We start from the raw sequence: 26,169 nt of genomic DNA on the forward strand, positions 1-26,169 counted from the left end.
GGTTCCACATATATGCATTAATATACAATATTTGTTTTTCTCTTTCTGACTTACTTGACTCTGTATGACAGTCTCTAGATCCATCGACTTCTCTACAAATGACCCAGTTTCATTCCTTTTTATGGCTGAGTAATATTCCATTTTATATATGTACCACATCTTTATCCATTCGTCTGTCTGCGGGCATTTAGTTTGCTTGCATTACCTGGCTATTGTAAATAGTGCTGCAATGAACATTGTGGTGAATGTGTCTTTTTGAGTTATGGTTTTCTCTGGGTATATGCCCAGAAGTGGGATTGCTGGATCCTATGGTAATTCTCTTTTTAGTTTTTTAAAGGAACCTCCATACTGTTCTCCATAGTGACTGTATCAATTTACCTTCCCACCAATAGTGGAAGAGGGTTCCTTTTGTCCACACCCTCCCCAGAATTTGTTGTTTGTAGATTTTCTGATGATGCCGATTCTAACAGGTGTGAGGTCATACCTCATTGTCGTTTGGATTTGCATTTCTCTAATAATTAGTGATGTTGAGCAGCTTTTCATGTGCGTCTTGGCCATCTCTGTGACTTCTTTGAAGAAACGTCTATTTAGATCTTCTGCCCATTTTTGTATTGGGTTGTTTGTTTTATTAATATTAAGCTGCGTGAGCTGTTTATATATATTGGAGATTAAACCTTTGTCCATTGATTCGTTTGTGAACGTTTTCACCCATTCTGAGTGTTGTCTTTTTCCATTCCCGTTTTTTTAACCAAAAAAGAAAGAAAGCAAAAGAAGCAGAACACTAATGTGCCTGAAATATGCCTCTTGAAAGTGTCATTTTGAAATATGGACGTCTTTTGAATTTTTTGGTCGATATATGACCCCAGGATTTGTTTTCAGGGCAGGTGTCATTTACAGGCCTGCAACGATTTTGAATATCCACTGACCATTAGCGCTGGGATTAAATCTACTGTTGTGTGAAACAGCCCTAGGGTGGCAGCAGTTCTCGCTTACCAAATCTGGTTACTAGGGCATCAGAGCCTCAATGGAAGTTGTGTTCTAGATTGGAATTTAGAAAGGAATGTGCCAGGAGAAAGCCCCTCAAGTTTGTCTCACTACTTCTTGTTCGTGTTTTTAATTTAATTTTTTATTTTTTATTACAGCAATTTTGATGACAACGTTTGGCTTGTTGTAGGTGTGCAAGATGTGGTTCTTTTACACATATACATAGGTCTGTTCTTCCTGGGACCCTTTTCCCATGTACGTTATGACAGAATGTTGAGTAGTCTTCTCTTGGTATTCCGTAGGTCTTTGGTGATTATATATTTCACCTGTGTTTGTGTATGTCTGTTAACCCCGATATAGTAATGAATCCAATCCTCACACCTTTCCATTGGTGAACCATAAGTTTGTTTAATGAATCTGTGATTGCCCTTCTCCGTGGAAATATCTGCCCTGGTATCAATTTTTAGGCAACACCTATAAGTGATATCCTACGATATGTGTCTTTCACTTTCTGACTTACTACAAGTCACGTGATTACCTCTAGACTCATCTACGGTGCTGCAAATGGCATTGTGTCCTTTTTTCCCTTGGCTAATATTCTGTCTTAGCGAGGTCCTTTTTCTGCAATGTGATTCCCTGAGGGCTGAGGATTAGCTGACCTGGGCAGCCTGACCCTGCCGGCAAGCCCTCCCCAGCTGTGCCTGGGTTGAGGTCAATATAAACAGCACTCCAGGCAGCAATAGCCCCTGCAGCTGTGCCTGACTCCATATTCTCTGCCCCGTCAGCAGTCTCGGGGCTGTGCTGGTGGGAGGGTGTGAGGGTCCACGGCTTTGTTGGTGGCCCGGTGTGAGTGGGGCTCTGCTGGACTTTCTGCAGGAGTTGCCAGGCTGCCACCTGTAAAGAAGAGGATGTGTCACCCATAACTTCCACTGGAATTTCTCTCCGGGCTGAGGAAGGAAAAAAAGGAGTGGGGGCCGGGACAGGAGGGGTATCTCAGGCAGGGAAATGGAAAGCTTCCAGAAGAGCGCCCGGGGCCAGGACCATCCTGGCTGGCCTGCAGGCAGCAAGTTGGCCTGCGTGCTGTCGCTGGTGTGGCTCCACGGCCCTTCCTCTAGGCTTTCAAGCCCTTCTACATATTCAGGTGTTTTACCTGGGAAGGGTGGGAACAGTTCAGCAGCAGCTGGCCTGGGGCACAGCTCACGTTTACTCACAGAGGCCTCGGCATGGTCCCCCAGCTTTGCAATGAGGATGCTCCTTGCATGGGGGGCGGGGCTGCTGGTTGTATGGGAGATGATTCCCCACCACTGACCAATTTCAGAATTGTTTACCGCTGGAACAAGTGCCTTGGTAGTGTTTTCCTCTGTATAACTGTTTGGTTTAGGTTTTTTTTTTCTTTCTTGGTTCAAGTTAGATTTTATTCCTCTTTTATGTATTTATAGATATAAGCATGGGAATAATTCATTCATATAAATACATCTGTGTGAATGGAAGAACTTTCTTCTGTTTTATTTTTAAAAATTTTGAAATATAATTTTATTTATTTTTTTATACAGCAGGTTATTATTAGTTATCTATTTTATGCATATACATGTATACAGGTCAATCCCAATCTCCCAACTCATCCCACCACCACCACTCCATGGCTTCCCCCACTTGGTGTCCATACGTTTGTTCTCTACCTCTGTGTCTCTATTTCTGCCCTGCAAACCAGTTCATCTGTACCATTTTTCTAGGTTCCACATATATGCATTAATATACAATATTTGTTTTTCTCTTTCTGACTTACTTGACTCTGTATGACAGTCTCTAGATCCATCGACTTCTCTACAAATGACCCAGTTTCATTCCTTTTTATGGCTGAGTAATATTCCATTTTATATATGTACCACATCTTTATCCATTCGTCTGTCTGTGGGCATTTAGGTTGCTTCCATTACCTGGCTATTGTAAATAGTGCTGCAATGAACATTGTGGTGAATGTGTCATTTTGAGTTATGGTTTTCTCTGGGTATATGCCCAGAAGTGGGATTGCTGGATCCTATGGTAATTCTCTTTTTACTTTTTTACAGGAACCTCCATACTGTTCTCCATAGTGACTGTATCAATTTACCTTCCCACCAATAGTGGAAGAGGGTTCCTTTTGTCCACACCCTCCCCAGAATTTGTTGTTTGTAGATTTTCTGATGATGCCGATTCTAACAGGTGTGAGGTCATACCTCATTGTCGTTTCGATTTGCATTTCTCCAATAATTAGTGATGTTGAGCAGCTTTTCATGTGCGTCTTGGCCATCTCTGTGACTTCTTTGAAGAAACGTCTATTTAGATCTTCTGCCCATTTTTGTATTGGGTTGTTTGTTTTATTAATATTAAGCTGCGTGAGCTGTTTATATATATTGGAGATTAAACCTTTGTCCATTGATTCATTTGTGAATGTTTTCTCCCATTCTGAGGGTTACCTTTTCCCATTCCGTTTTTTTTAACCAAAAAAGAAAGAAAGCAAAAGAAGCAGAACACTTATGTGCGTGAAGTATGCCTCTTGAAACTGTCGTTTTGAAATATGGACGTCTTTTGAATTTTTTGGTCGATATATGACCCCAGGATTTGTTTTCAGGGCAGGTGTCATTTACAGGCCTGCAACGATTTTGAATATCCACTGACCATTAGCGCTGGGATTAAAGCTGCTGTTGTGTGAAACGGCCACAGGGTGGCAGCAGTTCTCGCTTACCAAATCTGGTTACTAGGGCATCAGAGCCTCAATGGAAGTCGTGTTCTAGATTGGAATTTAGAAAGGAATGTGCCAGGAGAAAGCCCCTCAAGTTTGTCTCACTACTTCTTGTTCGTGTTTTTAATTTAATTTTTTATTTTTTATTACAGCAAGTTTGATGACAACGTTTGGCTTGTTGTAGGTGTGCAAGATGTGGTTCTTTTACACATATACATACGTCTGTTCTTCCTGGGACCCTTTTCCCATGTACGTTATGACAGAATGTTGAGTAGTCTTCTCTTGGTAATCCGTAGGTTTTTGGTGATTATATATTTCACCTGTGTTTGTGTATGTCTGTTAACCCCGATATAGTAATGAATCCAATCCTCACACCTTTCCATTGGTGAACCATAAGTTTGTTTAATGAATCTGTGATTGCCCTTCCCCGTGGAAATATCTGCCCTGGTATCAATTTTTAGGCAACACCTATATGTGATATCCTACGATATGTGTCTTTCACTTTCTGACTTACTACAAGTCACGTGATTACCTCTAGACTCATCTACGGTGCTGCAAATGGCATTGTGTCCTTTTTTCCCTTGGCTAATATTCTGTCTTAGCGAGGTCCTTTTTCTGCAATGTGCTTCCCTGAGGGCTGAGGATTAGCTGACCTGGGCAGCCTGACCCTGCCGGCAAGCCCTCCCCAGGTGGGCCTGTGTAGAGGTCAATATAAACAGCACTCCAGGCAACAATAGCCCCTGCAGCTGTGCCTGACTCCATATTCTCTGCCCCATCAGCAGTCTCGGGGCTGTGCTGGTGGGAGGGTGTGAGGGTCCACGGCTTTGTTGGTGGCCCGGTGTGAGTGGGGCTCTGCTGGACTTTCTGCAGGAGTTGCCAGGCTGCCACCTGTAAAGAAGAGGATGTGTCACCCATAACTTCCACTGGAATTTCTCTCCAGGCTGAGGAAGGAAAAAAAGGAGTGGGGGCCGGGATAGGAGGGGTATCTCAGGCAGGGAAATGGAAAGCTTCCAGAAGAGCGCCCGGGGCCAGGACCATCCTGGCTGGCCTGCAGGCAGCAAGTTGGCCTGCCTGCTGTCGCTGGTGTGGCTCCACGGCCCTTCCTCTAGGCTTTCAATTCCTTGTACATATTCAGTTGTTTTTCCTCGAATGGGTGGGAACAGTTCAGCAGCAGCTGGCCTGGGGTTCAGCTCACGTTTACTCACAGAGGCCTCGGCATGGTCCCCCAGCTTTGCAATGAGGACGCTCCTTGCATAGGGGGGCGGGGCTGCTGGTTGTATGGGAGATGATTCCCCACCACTGACCAATTTCAGAATTGTTTACCGCTGGAACAAGTGCCTTGGTAGTGTTTTCCTCTGTATAACTGTTTGGTTTAGGTTTTTTTTCTTTCTTGGTTCAAGGTAGATTTTATTCCTCTTTTATGTATTTATAGATATAAGCATGGGAATAATTCATTCATATAAATACATCTGTGTGAATGGAAGAACTTTCTTCTGTTTTATTTTTTAAAATTTTGAAATATAATTTTATTTATTTTTTTATACAGCAGGTTAATATTAGTTATCTATTTTATGCATATACATGTATACAGGTCAATCCCAATCTACCAACTCATCCCACCACCACCACTCCATGGCTTCCCCCACTTGGTGTCCATACGTTTGTTCTCTACCTCTGTGTCTCTATTTCTGCCCTGCAAACCAGTTCATCTGTACCATTTTTCTAGCTTCCACCTTTATGCATTAATATAGAATATTTCTTTTTCTCTTTCTGACTTACTTGACTCTGTATGACAGTCTCTAGATCCATCGACTTCTCTAAAAATGACCCAGTTTCATTCCTTTTTATGGCTGAGTAATATTCCATTTTATATATGTACCACATCTTTATCCATTCGTCTGTCTGTGGGCATTTATGTTGCTTCCATTACCTCGCTATGGTAAATAGTGCTGCAATGAACATTGTGGTGAATGTGTCTTTTTGAGTTATGGTTTTCTCTGGGTATATGCCCAGAAGTGGGATTGCTGGATCCTATGGTAATTCTCTTTTTAGTATTTTAAAGGAACCTCCATACTGTTCTCCATAGTGACTGTATCAATTTACCTTCCCACCAATAGTGGAAGAGGGTTCCTTTTGTCCACACCCTCCCCAGAATTTGTTGTTTGTAGATTTTCTGATGATGCCGATTCTAACAGGTGTGAGGTCATACCTCATTGCCGTTTGCATTTGCATTTCTCTCATAATTAGTGATGTTGAGCAGCTTTTCATGTGCCTCTTGGCCATCTCTGTGACTTCTTTGAAGAAACGTCTATTTAGATCTTCTGCCCATTTTTGTATTGGGTTGTTTGTTTTATTAATATTAAGCTGTGTGATCTGTTTATATATATTGGAGATTAAACCTTTGTCCATTGATTCGTTTGTGAACGTTTTCGCCCATTCTGAGTGTTGTCTTTTTCCATTTCCCGTTTTTTTAACCAAAAAAGAAAGAAAGCAAAAGAAGCAGAACACTAATGTGCCTGAAATATGCCTCTTGAAAGTGTCGTTTTGAAATATGGACGTATTTTGAATTTTTTGGTCGATATATGACCCCAGGATTTGTTTTCAGGGCAGGTGTCATTTACAGGCCTGCAACGATTTTGAATATCCACTGACCATTAGCGCTGGGATTAAAGCTGCTGTTGTGTGAAACGGCCACAGGGTGGCAGCAGTTCTCGCTTACCAAATCTGGTTACTAGGGCATCAGAGCCTCAATGGAAGTCGTGTTCTAGATTGGAATTTAGAAAGGAATGTGCCAGGAGAAAGCCCCTCAAGTTTGTCTCACTACTTCTTGTTCGTGTTTTTAATTTAATTTTTTATTTTTTATTACAGCAAGTTTGATGACAACGTTTGGCTTGTTGTAGGTGTGCAAGATGTGGTTCTTTTACACATATACATAGGTCTGTTCTTCCTGGGACCCTTTTCCCATGTACGTTATGACAGAATGTTGAGTAGTCTTCTCTTGGTATTCCGTAGGTCTTTGGTGATTATATATTTCAACTGTGTTTGTGTATGTCTGTTAACCCCGATATAGTAATGAATCCAATCCTCACACCTTTCCATTGGTGAACCATAAGTTTGTTTAATGAATCTGTGATTGCCCTTCTCCGTGGAAATATCTGCCCTGGTATCAATTTTTACATAACACCTATAAGTGATATCCTACGATATGTGTCTTTCACTTTCTGACTTACTACAAGTCACGTGATTACCTCTAGACTCATCTACGGTGCTGAAAATGGCATTGTGTCCTTTTTTCCCTTGGCTAATATTCTGTCTTAGCGAGGTCCTTTTTCTGCAATGTGCTTCCCTGAGGGCTGAAGATAAGCTGACCTGGGCAGCCTGACCCTGCCGGCAAGCCCTCCCCAGGTGTGCCTGGGTTGAGGTCAATATAAACAGCACTCCAGGCAGCAATAGCCCCTGCAGCTGTGCCTGACTCCATATTCTCTGCCCCGTCAGCAGTCTCGGGGCTGTGCTGGTGGGAGGGTGTGAGGGTCCACGGCTTTGTTGGTGGCCCGGTGTGAGTGGGGCTCTGCTGGACTTTCTGCAGGAGTTGCCAGGCTGCCACCTGTAAAGAAGAGGATGTGTCACCCATAACTTCCACTGGAATTTCTCTCCGGGCTGAGGAAGGAAAAAAAGGAGTGGGGGCCGGGACAGGAGGGGTATCTCAGGCAGGGAAATGGAAAGCTTCCAGAAGAGCGCCCGGGGCCAGGACCATCCTGGCTGGCCTGCAGGCAGCAAGTTGGCCTGCGTGCTGTTGCTGGTGTGGCTCCACGGCCCTTTCTCTAGGTTTTCAAGCCCTTGTACATATTCAGCTGTTTTACCTGGGAAGGGTGGGAACAGTTCAGCAGCAGCTGGCCTGGGACTCAGCTCACGTTTACTCACAGAGGCCTCGGCAGGGTCCCCCAGCTTTGCAATGAGGACGCTCCTTGCATGGGGGGGCGGGGCTGATGGTTGTATGGGAGATGATTCCCCACCACTGACCAATTTCAGAATTGTTTACCGCTGGAACAAGTGCCTTGGTAGTGTTTTCCTCTGTATAACTGTTTGGTTTAGGTTTTTTTTTCTTTCTTGGTTCAAGTTAGATTTTATTCCTCTTTTATGTATTTATAGATATAGGCATGGGAATAATTCATTCATATAAATACATCTGTGTGAATGGAAGAACTTTTTTCTGTTTTATTTTTTAAAATTTTGAAATATAATTTTATTTATTTTTTTATACAGCAGGTTATTATTAGTTATCTATTTTATTCATATACATGTATACAGGTCAATCCCAATCTCCCAACTCATCCCACAACCACCACTCCATGGCTTCCCCTACTTGGTGTCCATACGTTTGTTCTCTACCTCTGTGTCTCTATTTCTGCCCTGCAAACCAGTTCATCTGTACCATTTTTCTTGGTTCCAAATATATGCATTAATATACAATATTTGTTTTTCTCTTTCTGACTTACTTGACTCTGTATGACAGTCTCTAGATCCATCGATTTCTCTACAAATGACCCAGTTTCATTCCTTTTTATGGCTGAGTAATATTCCATTTTATATATGTACCACATCTTTATCCATTCGTCTCTCTGCGGGCATTTAGGTTGCTTCCATTACCTGGCTATTGTAAATAGTGCTGCAATGAACATTGTGGTGAATGTGTCTTTTTGAGTTATGGTTTTCTCTGGGTATATGCCCAGAAGTGGGATTGCTGGATCCTATGGTAATTCTCTTTTTAGTTTTTTAAAGGAACCTCCATACTGTTCTCCATAGTGACTGTATCAATTTACCTTCCCACCAATAGTGGAAGAGGGTTCCTTTTGTCCACACCCTCCCCAGAATTTGTTGTTTGTAGATTTTCTGATGATGCCGATTCTAACAGGTGTGAGGTCTACCTCATTGTCGTTTGTATTTGCATTTCTCTAATAATTAGTGATGTTGAGCAGCTTTTCATGTGCGTCTTGGCCATCTCTGTGACTTCTTTGAAGAAACGTCTATTTAGATCTTCTTCCCATTTTTGTATTGGGTTGTTTGTTTTATTAATATTAAGCTGCGTGAGCTGTTTATATATATTGGAGATTAAACCTTTGTCCATTGATTCATTTGTGAACGTTTTCTCCCATTCTGAGGGTTACCTTTTCCCATTCCAGTTTTTTTAACCAATAAAGAAAGAAAGCAAAAGAAGCAGAACACTAATGTGCATGAAGTATGCCTCTTGAAACTGTCGTTTTGAAATATGGACGTCTTTTGAATTTTTTGGTCGATATATGACCCCAGGATTTGTTTTCAGGGCATGTGTCATTTACAGGCCTGCAACGATTTTGAATATCCACTGACCATTAGCGCTGGGATTAAAGCTGCTGTTGTGTGAAACGGCCACTAGTTGGCAGAAGTTCTCGCTTACCAAATCTGGTTACTAGGGCAACAGAGCCTCAATGGAAGTCGTGTTCTAGATTGGAATTTAGAATGGAATGTGCCAGGAGAAAGCCCCTCAAGTTTGTCTCACTACTTCTTGTTCGTGTTTTTAATTTAATTTTTTATTTTTTTTACAGCAAGTTTGATGACAACGTTTGGCTTGTTGTAGGTGTGCAAGATGTGGTTCTTTTACACAAATACATAGGTCTGTTCTTCCTGGGACCCTTTTCCCATGTACATTATGACAGAATGTTGAGTAGTCTTCTCTTGGTATTCCGTAGGTCTTTGGTGATTATATATTTCACCTGTGTTTGTATATGTCTGTTAACCCCGATATCGTAATGAATCCAATCCTCACACCTTTCCATTGGTGAACCATAAGTTTGTTTAATGAATCTGTGATTGCCCTTCTCCGTGGAAATATCTGCCCTGGTATCAATTTTTACGTAACCCCTATAAGTGATATCCTACGATATGTGTCTTTCACTTTCTGACTTACTACAAGTCATGTGATTACCTCTAGACACATCTACGTTGCTGCAAATGGCATTGTGTCCTTTTTTCCCTTGGCTAATATTCTGTCTTAGCGAGGTCCTTTTTCTGCAATGTGATTCCCTGAGGGCTGAGGATTAGCTGACCCGGCAGCCTGACCCTGCCGGCAATCCCTCCCCAGGTATGCCTGGGTGGAGGTCAATATAAACAGCACTCCAGGCAGCAATAGCCCCTGCAGCTGTGCCTGACTCCATATTCTCTGCCCCGTCAGCAGTCTCGGGGCTGTGCTGGTTGGAGGGTGTGAGGGTCCAAAGCTTTGTTGGTGGACCGGTGTGAGTGGGGCTCTGCTGGACTTTCTGCAGGAGTTGCCAGGCTGCCACCTGTAAAGAAGAGGATGTGTCACCCATAACTTCCACTGGAATTTCTCTCCGGGCTGAGGAAGGAAAAAAAGGAGTGGGGGCCGGGACAGGAGGGGTATCTCAGGCAGGGAAATGGAAAGCTTCCAGAAGAGCGCCCGGGGCCAGGACCATCCTGGCTGGCCTGTAGGCAGCAAGTTGGCCTGCGTGCTGTCACTGTTGTGGCTCCACGGCCCTTCCTCTAGGCTTTCAAGCCCTTGTACATATTCAGGTGTTTTACCTGGGAAGGGTGGGAACAGTTCAGCAGCAGCTGGCCTGGGGCTCAGCTCACGTTTACTCACAGAGGCCTCGGCATGGTCCCCCAGCTTTGCAATGAGGACGCTCCTTGCATGGGGGGGCGGGGCTGCTGGGTGTATGGGAGATGATTCCCCACCACTGACCAATTTCAGAATTGTTTACCGCTGGAACAAGTGCCTTGGTAGTGTTTTCCTCTGTATAACTGTTTAGTTTAGGTTTTTTTCCTTTCTTGGTTCAAGTTAGATTTTATTCCTCTTTTATGTATTTATAGATATAAGCATGGGAATAATTCATTCATATAAATACATCTGTGTGAATGGAAGAACATTCTTCTGTTTTATTTTTAAAAATTTTGAAATATAATTTTATTTATTTTTTTTTACAGCAGGTTATTATTAGTTATCTATTTTATGCATATACATGTATACAGGTCCATCCCAATCTCCCAACTCATCCCACCACCACCACTCCATGGCTTCCCCCACTTGGTGTCCATACGTTTGTTCTCTACCTCTGTGTCTCTATTTCTGCCCTGCAAACCAGTTCATCTGTACCATTTTTCTAGGTTCCACATATATACATTAATATACAATATTTGTTTTTCTCTTTCTGACTTACTTGACTCTGGATGACAATCTCTAGATCCATCGACTTCTCTACAATTGACCCAGTTTCATTCCTTTTTATGGCTGAGTAATATTCCATTTTATATATGTACCACATCTTTATCGATTCGTCTGTCTGTGGGCATTTAGGTTGCTTCCATTACCTGGCTATTGTAAATAGTGCTGCAATGAACATTGTGGTGAATGTGTCTTTTTGAGTTATGGTTTTCTCTGGGTATATGCCCAGAAGTGGGATTGCTGGATCCTATGGTAATTCTCTTTTTAGTTTTTTAAAGGAACCTCCATACTGTTCTCCATAGTGACTGTATCAATTTACCTTCCCACCAATAGTTGAAGAGGGTTCCTTTTGTCCACACCCTCCCCAGAATTTGTTGTTTGTAGATTTTCTGATGATGCCAATTCTAACAGGTGTGAGGTCATACCACATTGTCGTTTGGATTTGCATTTCTCTAATAATTAGTGATGTTGAGCAGCTTTTAATGTGCATCTTGGCCATCTCTGTGACTTCTTTGAAGAAACGTCTATTTAGATCTTCTGCCCATTTTTGTATTGGGTTGTTTGTTTTATTAATATTAAGCTGCGTGAGCTGTTTATATATATTGGAGATTAAACCTTTGTCCATTGATTCGTTTGCGAACGTTTTTGCCCATTCTGAGGGTTGCCTTTTTCCATTCCCGTTTTTTTAACCAAAAAAGAAAGAAAGCAAAAGAAGCAGAACACTGATTTGCGTGAAATATGCCTCTTGAAACTGTCGTTTTGAAATATGGACGTCTTTTGAAATTTTTGGTCGATATATGACCCCAGGATTTGTTTTCAGGGCAGGTGTCATTTACAGGCCTGCAACGATTTTGAATATCCACTGACCATTAGCGCTGGGATTAAAGCTGCTGTTGTGTGAAACGGCCACAAGGTGGCAGCAGTTCTCGCTTACCAAATCTGGTTACTAGGGCAACAGAGCCTCAATGGAAGTCGTGTTCTAGATTGGAATTTAGAATGGAATGTGCCAGGAGAAAGCCCCTCAAGTTTGTCTCACTACTTCTTGTTCGTGTTTTTAATTTAATTTTTTATTTTTTTTTACAGAAAGTTTGATGACAGCGTTTGGCTTGTTGTAGGTGTGCAAGATGTGGTTCTTTTACACATATACATAGGTCTGTTCTTCCTGGGACCCTTTTCCCATGTACGTTATGACAGAATGTTGAGTAGTCTTCTCTTGGTATTCCGTAGGTCTTTGGTGATTATATATTTCACCTGTGTTTGTATATGTCTGTTAACCCTGATATCGTAATGAATCCAATCCTCACACCTTTCCATTGGTGAACCATAAGTTTGTTTAATGAATCTGTGATTGCCCTTCTCCGTGGAAATATCTGCCCTGGTATCAATTTTTACGTAACACCTATAAGTGATATCCTACGATATGTGTCTTTCACTTTCTGACTTACTACAAGTCACGTGATTACCTCTAGACTCATCTACGGTGCTGCAAATGGCATTGTGTCCTTTTTTCCCTTGGCTAATATTCTGTCTTAGCGAGGTCCTTTTTCTGCAATGTGATTCCCTGAGGGCTGAGGATTAGCTGACCTGGGCAGCCTGACCCTGCCGGCAAACCCTCCCCAGGTGTGCCTGGGTGGAGGTCAATATAAACAGCACTCCAGCCAGCAATAGCCCCTGCAGCTGTGCCTGACTCCATATTCTCTGCCCCGTCAGCAGTCTCGGAGCTGTGCTGGTGGGAGGGTGTGAGGGTCCACGGCTTTGTTGGTGGCCCGGTGTGAGTGGGGCTCTGCTGGACTTTCTGCAGGAGTTGCCAGGCTGCCACCTGTAAAGAAGAGGATGTGTCACCCATAACTTCCACTGGAATTTCTCTCCGGGCTGAGGAAGGAAAAAATGGAGTGGGGGCCGGGACAGGAGGGGTATCTCAGGCAGGGAAATGGAAAGCTTCCAGAAGAGCGCCCGGTGCCAGGACCATCCTGACTTGCCTGCAGGCAGCAAGTTGGCCTGCGTGCTGTCGCTGGTGTGGCTCCACGGCCCTTCCTCTAGGCTTTCAAGCCCTTGTACATATTCAGGTGTTTTACCTGGGAAGGGTGGGAACAGTTCAGCAGCTGTTGGCCTGGGGTTCAGCTCACGTTTACTCACAGTGGCCTCGGCATGGTCCCACAGCTTTGCAATGAGGACGCTCCTTGCATGGGGGGGGGGGCGGGCTGCTGGTTGTATGGGAGATGATTCCCCACCACTGACCAATTTCAGAATTGTTTACCGCTGGAACAAGTGCCTTGGTAGTGTTTTCCTCTGTATAACTGTTTAGTTTAGGTTTTTTTCCTTTCTTGGTTCAAGTTAGATTTTATTCCTCTTTTATGTATTTATAGATATAAGCATGGGAATAATTCATTCATATAAATACATCTGTGTGAATGGAAGAACATTCTTCTGTTTTATTTTTAAAAATTTTGAAATATAATTTTATTTATTTTTTTACAGCAGGTTATTATTAGTTATCTATTTTATGCATATACATGTATACAGGTCCATCCCAATCTCCCAACTCATCCCACCACCACCACTCCATGGCTTCCCCCACTTGGTGTCCATACGTTTGTTCTCTACCTCTGTGTCTCTATTTCTGCCCTGCAAACCAGTTCATCTGTACCATTTTTCTAGGTTCCACATATATACATTAATATACAATATTTGTTTTTCTCTTTCTGACTTACTTGACTCTGGATGACAATCTCTAGATCCATCGACTTCTCTACAATTGACCCAGTTTCATTCCTTTTTATGGCTGAGTAATATTCCATTTTATATATGTACCACATCTTTATCGATTCGTCTGTCTGTGGGCATTTAGGTTGCTTCCATTACCTGGCTATTGTAAATAGTGCTGCAATGAACATTGTGGTGAATGTGTCTTTTTGAGTTATGGTTTTCTCTGGGTATATGCCCAGAAGTGGGATTGCTGGATCCTATGGTAATTCTCTTTTTAGTTTTTTAAAGGAACCTCCATACTGTTCTCCATAGTGACTGTATCAATTTACCTTCCCACCAATAGTTGAAGAGGGTTCCTTTTGTCCACACCCTCCCCAGAATTTGTTGTTTGTAGATTTTCTGATGATGCCAATTCTAACAGGTGTGAGGTCATACCACATTGTCGTTTGGATTTGCATTTCTCTAATAATTAGTGATGTTGAGCAGCTTTTAATGTGCATCTTGGCCATCTCTGTGACTTCTTTGAAGAAACGTCTATTTAGATCTTCTGCCCATTTTTGTATTGGGTTGTTTGTTTTATTAATATTAAGCTGCGTGAGCTGTTTATATATATTGGAGATTAAACCTTTGTCCATTGATTCGTTTGCGAACGTTTTTGCCCATTCTGAGGGTTGCCTTTTTCCATTCCCGTTTTTTTAACCAAAAAAGAAAGAAAGCAAAAGAAGCAGAACACTGATTTGCGTGAAATATGCCTCTTGAAACTGTCGTTTTGAAATATGGACGTCTTTTGAAATTTTTGGTCGATATATGACCCCAGGATTTGTTTTCAGGGCACGTGTCATTTACAGGCCTGCAACGATTTTGAATATCCACTGACCATTAGCGCTGGGATTAAAGCTGCTGTTGTGTGAAACGGCCACAAGGTGGCAGCAGTTCTCGCTTACCAAATCTGGTTACTAGGGCAACAGAGCCTCAATGGAAGTCGTGTTCTAGATTGGAATTTAGAATGGAATGTGCCAGGAGAAAGCCCCTCAAGTTTGTCTCACTACTTCTTGTTCGTGTTTTTAATTTAATTTTTTATTTTTTTTTACAGAAAGTTTGATGACAGCGTTTGGCTTGTTATAGGTGTGCAAGATGTGGTTCTTTTACACATATACATAGGTCTGTTCTTCCTGGGACCCTTTTCCCATGTACGTTATGACAGAATGTTGAGTAGTCTTCTCTTGGTATTCCGTAGGTCTTTGGTGATTATATATTTCACCTGTGTTTGTATATGTCTGTTAACCCTGATATCGTAATGAATCCAATCCTCACACCTTTCCATTGGTGAACCATAAGTTTGTTTAATGAATCTGTGATTGCCCTTCTCCGTGGAAATATCTGCCCTGGTATCAATTTTTACGTAACACCTATAAGTGATATCCTACGATATGTGTCTTTCACTTTCTGACTTACTACAAGTCACGTGATTACCTCTAGACTCATCTACGGTGCTGCAAATGGCATTGTGTCCTTTTTTCCCTTGGCTAATATTCTGTCTTAGCGAGGTCCTTTTTCTGCAATGTGATTCCCTGAGGGCTGAGGATTAGCTGACCTGGGCAGCCTGACCCTGCCGGCAAACCCTCCCCAGGTGTGCCTGGGTGGAGGTCAATATAAACAGCACTCCAGCCAGCAATAGCCCCTGCAGCTGTGCCTGACTCCATATTCTCTGCCCCGTCAGCAGTCTCGGGGCTGTGCTGGTGGGAGGGTGTGAGGGTCCACGGCTTTGTTGGTGGCCCGGTGTGAGTGGGGCTCTGCTGGACTTTCTGCAGGAGTTGCCAGGCTGCCACCTGTAAAGAAGAGGATGTGTCACCCATAACTTCCACTGGAATTTCTCTCCGGGCTGAGGAAGGAAAAAATGGAGTGGGGGCCGGGACAGGAGGGGTATCTCAGGCAGGGAAATGGAAAGCTTCCAGAAGAGCGCCCGGTGCCAGGACCATCCTGACTTGCCTGCAGGCAGCAAGTTGGCCTGCGTGCTGTCGCTGGTGTGGCTCCACGGCCCTTCCTCTAGGCTTTCAAGCCCTTGTACATATTCAGGTGTTTTACCTGGGAAGGGTGGGAACAGTTCAGCAGCTGTTGGCCTGGGGTTCAGCTCACGTTTACTCACAGTGGCCTCGGCATGGTCCCACAGCTTTGCAATGAGGACGCTCCTTGCATGGGGGGGGGGCGGGCTGCTGGTTGTATGGGAGATGATTCCCCACCACTGACCAATTTCAGAATTGTTTACCGCTGGAACAAGTGCCTTGGTAGTGTTTTCCTCTGTATAACTGTTTAGTTTAGGTTTTTTTCCTTTCTTGGTTCAAGTTAGATTTTATTCCTCTTTTATGTATTTATAGATATAAGCATGGGAATAATTCATTCATATAAATACATCTGTGTGAATGGAAGAACATTCTTCTGTTTTATTTTTAAAAATTTTGAAATATAATTTTATTTATTTTTTTTACAGCAGGTTATTATTAGTTATCTATTTTATGCATATACATGTATACAGGTCCATCCCAATCTCCCAACTCATCCCACCACCACCACTCCATGGCTTCCCCCACTTGGTGTCCATACGTTTGTTCTCTACCTCTGTGTCTCTATTTCTGCCCTGCAAACCAGTTCATCTGTACCATTTTTCTAGCTTCCACCTTTATGCATTAATATAGAATATTTGTTTTACTCTTTCTGACTTACTTCACTCTGTATGACAGTCTCTAGATCCATCGACTTCTCTACAAATGACCCAGTTTCATTCCTTTTTATGGCTGAGTAATATTCCATTTTATATATGTACCACATCTTTATCGATTCGTCTGTCTGTGGGCATTTAGGTTGCTTCCATTACCTGGCTATTGTAAATAGTGCTGCAATGAACATTGTGGTGAATGTGTCTTTTTGAGTTATGGTTTTCTCTGGGTATATGCCCAGTAGTGGGATTGCTGGATCCTATGGTAATTCTCTTTTTAGTTTTTTAAAGGAACCTCCATACTGTTCTCCATAGTGACTGTATCAATTTACCTTCCCACCAATAGTTGAAGAGGGTTCCTTTTGTCCACACCCTCCCCAGAATTTGTTGTTTGTAGATTTTCTGATGATGCCAATTCTAACAGGTGTGAGGTCATACCACATTGTCGTTTGGATTTGCATTTCTCTAATAATTAGTGATGTTGAGCAGCTTTTCATGTGCATCTTGGCCATCTCTGTGACTTCTTTGAAGAAACGTCTATTTAGATCTTCTGCCCATTTTTGTATTGGGTTGTTTGTTTTATTAATATTAAGCTGCGTGAGCTGTTTATATATATTGGAGATTAAACCTTTGTCCATTGATTCATTTGTGAACGTTTTCTCCCATTCTGAGGGTTACCTTTTCCCATTCCGGTTTTTTTAACCAATAAAGAGAGAAAGCAAAAGAAGCAGATAACTAATGTGTGTGAAGTATGCCTCTTGAAACTGTCGTTTTGAAATATGGACGTCTTTTGAATTTTTTGGTCGATATATGACCCCAGGATTTGTTTTCAGGGCAGGTGTCATTTACAGGCCTGCAACGATTTTGAATATCCACTGACCATTAGCGCTGGGATTAAAGCTGCTGTTGTGTGAAACGGCCACAAGGTGGCAGCAGTTCTCGCTTACCAAATCTGGTTACTAGGGCAACAGAGCCTCAATGGAAGTCGTGTTCTAGATTGGAATTTAGAATGGAATGTGCCAGGAGAAAGCCCCTCAAGTTTGTCTCACTACTTCTTGTTCGTGTTTTTAATTTAATTTTTTATTTTTTTTACAGCATGTTTGATGACAACGTTTGGCTTGTTGTAGGTGTGCAAGATGTGGTTCTTTTACACATATACATAGGTCTGTTCTTCCTGGGACCCTTTTCCCATGTACCTTATGACAGAATGTTGAATAGTCTTCTCTTGGTATTCCGTAGGTCTTTGGTGATTATATATTTCACCTGTGTTTGTATATGTCTGTTAACCCTGATATCGTAATGAATCCAATCCTCACACCTTTCCATTGGTGAACCATAAGTTTGTTTAATGAATCTGTGATTGCCCTTCTCCGTGGAAATATCTGCCCTGGTATCAATTTTTACGTAACCCCTATAAGTGATATCCTACGATATGTGTCTTTCACTTTCTGACTTACTACAAGTCACGTGATTACCTCTAGACTCATCTACGGTGCTGCAAATGGCATTGTGTCCTTTTTTCCCTTGGCTAATATTCTGTCTTAGCGAGGTCCTTTTTCTGCAATGTGATTCCCTGAGGGCTGAGGATTAGATGACCTGGGCAGCCTGACCCTGCCGGCAAGCCCTCCCCAGGTGTGCCTGGGTTGAGGTCAATATAAACAGCACTCCAGGCAACAATAGCCCCTGCAGCTGTGCCTGACTCCATATTCTCCTCCCCATCAGCAGTCTCGGGGCTGTGCTGGTGGGAGGGTGTGATGGTCCACAGCTTTGTGGGTGTCCCGGTGTGAGTGGGGCTCTGCTGGACTTTCTGCAGGAGTTGCCAGGCTGCCACCTGTAAACAAGAGGATGTGTCACCCATAACTTCCACTGGAATTTCTCTCCGGGCTGAGGAAGGAAAAAAAGGAGTGGGGGCCGGGACAGGAGGGGTATCTCAGGCAGGGAAATGGAAAGCGTCCAGAAGAGCACCCGGGGCCAGGACCATCCTGGCTGGCCTGCAGGCAGCAAGTTGGCCTGCGTGCTGTCGCTGGTGTGGCTCCACGGCCCTTCCTCTAGGCTTTCAAGCCCTTGTACATATTCAGGTGTTTTACCTGGGAAGGGTGGGAACAGTTCAGCAGCAGCTGGCCTGGGGCTCAGCTCACGTTTACTCACAGAGGCCTCGGCATGGTCCCCCAGCTTTGCAATGAGGACGCTCCTTGCATGGGGGGGCGGGGCTGCTGGGTGTATGGGAGATGATTCCCCACCACTGACCAATTTCAGAATTGTTTACCGCTGGAACAAGTGCCTTGGTAGTGTTTTCCTCTGTATAACTGTTTGGTTTAGGTTTATTGTCTTTCTTGGTTCAAGTTAGATTTTATTCCTCTTTTATGTATTTATAGATATAAGCATTGGAATAATTCATTCATATAAATACATCTGTGTGAATGCAAGAACTTTCTTCTGTTTTATTTTTAAAAATTTTGAAATATAATTTTATTTATTTTTTATACAGCAGGTTATTATTAGTTATCTATTTTGTGCATATACATGTATACAGGTCAATCCCAATCTCCCAACTCATCCCACCACCACCACTCCATGGCTTCCCCCACTTGGTGTCCATACGTTTGTTCTCTACCTCTGTGTCTCTATTTCTGCCCTGCAAACCAGTTCATCTGTACCATTTTTCTAGCTTCCACCTTTATGCATTAATATAGAATATTTGTTTTTCTCTTTCTGACTTACTTGACTCTGTATGACAGTCTCTAGATCCATCGACTTCTCTACAAATGACCCAGTTTCATTCCTTTTTATGGCTGAGTAATATTCCATTTTATATATGTACCACATCTTTATCGATTCGTCTGTCTGTGGGCATTTAGGTTGCTTCCATTATCTGGCTATTGTAAATAGTGCTGCAATGAACATTGTGGTGAATGTGTCTTTTTGAGTTATGGTTTTCTCTGGGTATATGCCCAGAAGTGGGATTGCTGGATCCTATGGTAATTCTCTTTTTAGTTTTTTTTTTTTTTTTTTTTTTTTTTTTTGCGGTATGCGGGCCTCTCACTGTTGTGGCCTCCCCCGTTGCGGAGCACAGGCTCCGGACGCGCAGGCTCCGGACGCGCAGGCTCCGGACGCGCAGGCTCAGCGGCCATGGCTCTCGGGCACAGCCGCTCCGCGGCATATGGGATCCTCCCAGACCGGGGCACGAACCCGTATCCCCTGCATCGGCAGGCGGACTCTCAACCGCTTGCGCCACCAGGGAGGCCCTCTTTTTAGTTTTTGAAAGGAACCTCCATACTGTTCTCCATAGTGACTGTATCAATTTACCTTCCCACCAATAGTTGAAGAGGGTTCCTTTTGTCCACACCCTCCCCAGAATTTGTTGTTTGTAGATTTTCTGATGATGCCAATTCTAACAGGTGTGAGGTCATACCACATTGTCGTTTGGATTTGCATTTCTCTAATAATTAGTGATGTTGAGCAGCTTTTCATGTGCGTCTTGGCCATCTCTGTGACTTCTTTGAAGAAACGTCTATTTAGATCTTCTGCCCATTTTTGTATTGGGTTGTTTGTTTTATTAATATTAAGCTGCGTGAGCTGTTTATATATATTGGAGATTAAACCTTTGTCCATTGATTCATTTGTGAACGTTTTCTCCCATTCTGAGGGTTACCTTTTCCCATTCCGGTTTTTTTAACCAATAAAGAGAGAAAGCAAAAGAAGCAGATCACTAATGTGCGTGAAGTATGCCTCTTGAAACTGTCGTTTTGAAATATGGACGTCTTTTGAATTTTTTGGTCGATATATGACCCCAGGATTTGTTTTCAGGGCAGGTGTCATTTACAGGCCTGCAACGATTTTGAATATCCACTGACCATTAGCGCTGGGATTAAAGCTGCTGTTGTGTGAAACGACCACAAGGTGGCAGCAGTTCTCGCTTACCAAATCTGGTTACTAGGGCAACAGAGCCTCAATGGAAGTCGTGTTCTAGATTGGAATTTAGAATGGAATGTGCCAGGAGAAAGCCCCTCAAGTTTGTCTCACTACTTCTTGTTCGTGTTTTTAATTTATTTTTTTATTTTTTTTACAGCAAGTTTGATGACAACGTTTGGCTTGTTGTAGGTGTGCAAGATGTGGTTCTTTTACACATATACATAGGTCTGTTCTTCCTGGGACCCTTTTCCCATGTACGTTATGACAGAATGTTGAATAGTCTTCTCTTGGTATTCCGTAGGTCTTTGGTGATTATATATTTCACCTGTGTTTGTATATGTCTGTTAACCCTGATATCGTAATGAATCCAATCCTCACACCTTTCCATTGGTGAACCATAAGTTTGTTTAATGAATCTGTGATTGCCCTTCTCCGTGGAAATATCTGCCCTGGTATCAATTTTTACGTAACACCTATAAGTGATATCCTACGATATGTGTCTTTCACTTTCTGACTTACTACAAGTCACGTGATTACCTCTAGACTCATCTACGGTGCTGCAAATGGCATTGTGTCCTTTTTTCCCTTGGCTAATATTCTGTCTTAGCGAGGTCCTTTTTCTGCAATGTGATTCCCTGAGGGCTGAGGATTAGCTGACCTGGGCAGCCTGACCCTGCCGGCAAGCCCTCCCCAGGTGTGCCTGGGTTGAGGTCAATATAAACAGCACTCCAGGCAACAATAGCCCCTGCAGCTGTGCCTGACTCCATATTCTCCTCCCCATCAGCAGTCTCGGGGCTGTGCTGGTGGGAGGGTGTGATGGTCCACAGCTTTGTGGGTGTCCCGGTGTGAGTGGGGCTCTGCTGGACTTTCTGCAGGAGTTGCCAGGCTGCCACCTGTAAAGAAGAGGATGTGTCACCCATAACTTCCACTGGAATTTCTCTCCGGGCTGAGGAAGGAAAAAAAGGAGTGGGGGCCGGGACAGGAGGGGTATCGCAGGCAGGGAAATGGAAAGCGTCCAGAAGAGCACCCGGGGCCAGGACCATCCTGGCTGGCCTGCAGGCAGCAAGTTGGCCTGCGTGCTGTCGCTGGTGTGGCTCCACGGCCCTTCCTCTAGGCTTTCAAGCCCTTGTACATATTCAGGTGTTTTACCTGGGAAGGGTGGGAACAGTTCAGCAGCAGCTGGCCTGGGGCTCAGCTCACGTTTACTCACAGAGGCCTCGGCATGGTCCCCCAGCTTTGCAATGAGGACGCTCCTTGCATGGGGGGGCGGGGCTGCTGGGTGTATGGGAGATGATTCCCCACCACTGACCAATTTCAGAATTGTTTACCGCTGGAACAAGTGCCTTGGTAGTGTTTTCCTCTGTATAACTGTTTAGTTTAGGTTTTTTTCCTTTCTTGGTTCAAGTTAGATTTTATTCCTCTTTTATGTATTTATAGATATAAGCATGGGAATAATTCATTCATATAAATACATCTGTGTGAATGGAAGAACATTCTTCTGTTTTATTTTTAAAAATTTTGAAATATAATTTTATTTATTTTTTTTACAGCAGGTTATTATTAGTTATCTATTTTATGCATATACATGTATACAGGTCCATCCCAATCTCCCAACTCATCCCACCACCACCACTCCATGGCTTCCCCCACTTGGTGTCCATACGTTTGTTCTCTACCTCTGTGTCTCTATTTCTGCCCTGCAAACCAGTTCATCTGTACCATTTTTCTAGCTTCCACCTTTATGCATTAATATAGAATATTTGTTTTACTCTTTCTGACTTACTTCACTCTGTATGACAGTCTCTAGATCCATCGACTTCTCTACAAATGACCCAGTTTCATTCCTTTTTATGGCTGAGTAATATTCCATTTTATATATGTACCACATCTTTATCGATTCGTCTGTCTGTGGGCATTTAGGTTGCTTCCATTACCTGGCTATTGTAAATAGTGCTGCAATGAACATTGTGGTGAATGTGTCTTTTTGAGTTATGGTTTTCTCTGGGTATATGCCCAGTAGTGGGATTGCTGGATCCTATGGTAATTCTCTTTTTAGTTTTTTAAAGGAACCTCCATACTGTTCTCCATAGTGACTGTATCAATTTACCTTCCCACCAATAGTTGAAGAGGGTTCCTTTTGTCCACACCCTCCCCAGAATTTGTTGTTTGTAGATTTTCTGATGATGCCAATTCTAACAGGTGTGAGGTCATACCACATTGTCGTTTGGATTTGCATTTCTCTAATAATTAGTGATGTTGAGCAGCTTTTCATGTGCATCTTGGCCATCTCTGTGACTTCTTTGAAGAAACGTCTATTTAGATCTTCTGCCCATTTTTGTATTGGGTTGTTTGTTTTATTAATATTAAGCTGCGTGAGCTGTTTATATATATTGGAGATTAAACCTTTGTCCATTGATTCATTTGTGAACGTTTTCTCCCATTCTGAGGGTTACCTTTTCCCATTCCGGTTTTTTTAACCAATAAAGAGAGAAAGCAAAAGAAGCAGATAACTAATGTGTGTGAAGTATGCCTCTTGAAACTGTCGTTTTGAAATATGGACGTCTTTTGAATTTTTTGGTCGATATATGACCCCAGGATTTGTTTTCAGGGCAGGTGTCATTTACAGGCCTGCAACGATTTTGAATATCCACTGACCATTAGCGCTGGGATTAAAGCTGCTGTTGTGTGAAACGGCCACAAGGTGGCAGCAGTTCTCGCTTACCAAATCTGGTTACTAGGGCAACAGAGCCTCAATGGAAGTCGTGTTCTAGATTGGAATTTAGAATGGAATGTGCCAGGAGAAAGCCCCTCAAGTTTGTCTCACTACTTCTTGTTCGTGTTTTTAATTTAATTTTTTATTTTTTTTACAGCATGTTTGATGACAACGTTTGGCTTGTTGTAGGTGTGCAAGATGTGGTTCTTTTACACATATACATAGGTCTGTTCTTCCTGGGACCCTTTTCCCATGTACCTTATGACAGAATGTTGAATAGTCTTCTCTTGGTATTCCGTAGGTCTTTGGTGATTATATATTTCACCTGTGTTTGTATATGTCTGTTAACCCTGATATCGTAATGAATCCAATCCTCACACCTTTCCATTGGTGAACCATAAGTTTGTTTAATGAATCTGTGATTGCCCTTCTCCGTGGAAATATCTGCCCTGGTATCAATTTTTACGTAACCCCTATAAGTGATATCCTACGATATGTGTCTTTCACTTTCTGACTTACTACAAGTCACGTGATTACCTCTAGACTCATCTACGGTGCTGCAAATGGCATTGTGTCCTTTTTTCCCTTGGCTAATATTCTGTCTTAGCGAGGTCCTTTTTCTGCAATGTGATTCCCTGAGGGCTGAGGATTAGATGACCTGGGCAGCCTGACCCTGCCGGCAAGCCCTCCCCAGGTGTGCCTGGGTTGAGGTCAATATAAACAGCACTCCAGGCAACAATAGCCCCTGCAGCTGTGCCTGACTCCATATTCTCCTCCCCATCAGCAGTCTCGGGGCTGTGCTGGTGGGAGGGTGTGATGGTCCACAGCTTTGTGGGTGTCCCGGTGTGAGTGGGGCTCTGCTGGACTTTCTGCAGGAGTTGCCAGGCTGCCACCTGTAAACAAGAGGATGTGTCACCCATAACTTCCACTGGAATTTCTCTCCGGGCTGAGGAAGGAAAAAAAGGAGTGGGGGCCGGGACAGGAGGGGTATCTCAGGCAGGGAAATGGAAAGCGTCCAGAAGAGCACCCGGGGCCAGGACCATCCTGGCTGGCCTGCAGGCAGCAAGTTGGCCTGCGTGCTGTCGCTGGTGTGGCTCCACGGCCCTTCCTCTAGGCTTTCAAGCCCTTGTACATATTCAGGTGTTTTACCTGGGAAGGGTGGGAACAGTTCAGCAGCAGCTGGCCTGGGGCTCAGCTCACGTTTACTCACAGAGGCCTCGGCATGGTCCCCCAGCTTTGCAATGAGGACGCTCCTTGCATGGGGGGGCGGGGCTGCTGGGTGTATGGGAGATGATTCCCCACCACTGACCAATTTCAGAATTGTTTACCGCTGGAACAAGTGCCTTGGTAGTGTTTTCCTCTGTATAACTGTTTGGTTTAGGTTTATTGTCTTTCTTGGTTCAAGTTAGATTTTATTCCTCTTTTATGTATTTATAGATATAAGCATTGGAATAATTCATTCATATAAATACATCTGTGTGAATGCAAGAACTTTCTTCTGTTTTATTTTTAAAAATTTTGAAATATAATTTTATTTATTTTTTATACAGCAGGTTATTATTAGTTATCTATTTTGTGCATATACATGTATACAGGTCAATCCCAATCTCCCAACTCATCCCACCACCACCACTCCATGGCTTCCCCCACTTGGTGTCCATACGTTTGTTCTCTACCTCTGTGTCTCTATTTCTGCCCTGCAAACCAGTTCATCTGTACCATTTTTCTAGCTTCCACCTTTATGCATTAATATAGAATATTTGTTTTTCTCTTTCTGACTTACTTGACTCTGTATGACAGTCTCTAGATCCATCGACTTCTCTACAAATGACCCAGTTTCATTCCTTTTTATGGCTGAGTAATATTCCATTTTATATATGTACCACATCTTTATCGATTCGTCTGTCTGTGGGCATTTAGGTTGCTTCCATTATCTGGCTATTGTAAATAGTGCTGCAATGAACATTGTGGTGAATGTGTCTTTTTGAGTTATGGTTTTCTCTGGGTATATGCCCAGAAGTGGGATTGCTGGATCCTATGGTAATTCTCTTTTTAGTTTTTTTTTTTTTTTTTTTTTTTTTTTTTTGCGGTATGCGGGCCTCTCACTGTTGTGGCCTCCCCCGTTGCGGAGCACAGGCTCCGGACGCGCAGGCTCCGGACGCGCAGGCTCCGGACGCGCAGGCTCAGCGGCCATGGCTCTCGGGCACAGCCGCTCCGCGGCATATGGGATCCTCCCAGACCGGGGCACGAACCCGTATCCCCTGCATCGGCAGGCGGACTCTCAACCGCTTGCGCCACCAGGGAGGCCCTCTTTTTAGTTTTTGAAAGGAACCTCCATACTGTTCTCCATAGTGACTGTATCAATTTACCTTCCCACCAATAGTTGAAGAGGGTTCCTTTTGTCCACACCCTCCCCAGAATTTGTTGTTTGTAGATTTTCTGATGATGCCAATTCTAACAGGTGTGAGGTCATACCACATTGTCGTTTGGATTTGCATTTCTCTAATAATTAGTGATGTTGAGCAGCTTTTCATGTGCGTCTTGGCCATCTCTGTGACTTCTTTGAAGAAACGTCTATTTAGATCTTCTGCCCATTTTTGTATTGGGTTGTTTGTTTTATTAATATTAAGCTGCGTGAGCTGTTTATATATATTGGAGATTAAACCTTTGTCCATTGATTCATTTGTGAACGTTTTCTCCCATTCTGAGGGTTACCTTTTCCCATTCCGGTTTTTTTAACCAATAAAGAGAGAAAGCAAAAGAAGCAGATCACTAATGTGCGTGAAGTATGCCTCTTGAAACTGTCGTTTTGAAATATGGACGTCTTTTGAATTTTTTGGTCGATATATGACCCCAGGATTTGTTTTCAGGGCAGGTGTCATTTACAGGCCTGCAACGATTTTGAATATCCACTGACCATTAGCGCTGGGATTAAAGCTGCTGTTGTGTGAAACGACCACAAGGTGGCAGCAGTTCTCGCTTACCAAATCTGGTTACTAGGGCAACAGAGCCTCAATGGAAGTCGTGTTCTAGATTGGAATTTAGAATGGAATGTGCCAGGAGAAAGCCCCTCAAGTTTGTCTCACTACTTCTTGTTCGTGTTTTTAATTTAATTTTTTATTTTTTTTACAGCAAGTTTGATGACAACGTTTGGCTTGTTGTAGGTGTGCAAGATGTGGTTCTTTTACACATATACATAGGTCTGT

This window comes from Mesoplodon densirostris, chromosome 5 (genome assembly GCF_025265405.1).
Source record: "Mesoplodon densirostris isolate mMesDen1 chromosome 5, mMesDen1 primary haplotype, whole genome shotgun sequence".
Lineage (NCBI taxonomy): Eukaryota > Metazoa > Chordata > Mammalia > Artiodactyla > Ziphiidae > Mesoplodon > Mesoplodon densirostris.